Consider the following 656-nt stretch of genomic DNA (forward strand, 5'->3'; position numbering starts at 1 on the left):
TCTGTTTAAGATCCTTCACCCAGCCAGATACTACTAAATAGTTTGTAATCCTCCAGGGACTTGTAGGCCTTGAGCTGGTCCAATATGTAGTGGGTTACATCATTAAGTAAATAGTCCACGTTATCTGGATACTTAACTGCAGACAGCAAATCCACATAAGAACTCCATTGTTCAGGTGTCACCTTGTAAGGTCTTTGTTCTTTACAAGTTTCAGTTCATTTGCATACATATTTCACTCACTGCAGGCTCCAGAGACTCAGTGTAATCAATATCCTTACTTGCCATTTTGCGTGATATAGTTCATAATCCCCTAGAATAACAACGACATTTGGTATTTCCTTTGTTTACAATGCTTGACCTAAAACATGGTGGCAGCTCATCAGGAGCTCGTCTACTGTGACGCCATACTTTTTTTTTTCAAACTGTAGGCATTCTTAAGCTTCTTTTGTAACGTCCCTTCGTCTCCTAGCTTCAACCCCTTTCGTTCCTTTTACTGTGCCTCCTTTCATATTCTCTCAGTTGATTGATAGTGCAACTGCGAAGTTTTCCTCCTGTTACTCCTTTCAAAACCTTTTACTGTCAGTTTCCGTTTCAGCTGTTAGTGACCTCATAGGATCCAGTGCTTGGCGTTTGGCCTAAACTCTGTATTCAATGCA

At 40.7% G+C, this 656-nt stretch overlaps 1 pseudogene; it reads right to left on the reverse strand.

The window, feature by feature from the left end:
• The window catches only part of LOC135219036 (protein O-linked-mannose beta-1,2-N-acetylglucosaminyltransferase 1-like), a 20,047-nt pseudogene extending 19,762 nt beyond the window's left edge, over positions 1-285 (reverse strand).
• Between the last annotated feature and the right edge of the window lie 371 nt (positions 286-656).

This window comes from Macrobrachium nipponense, chromosome 1, assembly GCF_015104395.2.
Source record: "Macrobrachium nipponense isolate FS-2020 chromosome 1, ASM1510439v2, whole genome shotgun sequence".
In the NCBI taxonomy this organism is placed as follows: domain Eukaryota; kingdom Metazoa; phylum Arthropoda; class Malacostraca; order Decapoda; family Palaemonidae; genus Macrobrachium; species Macrobrachium nipponense.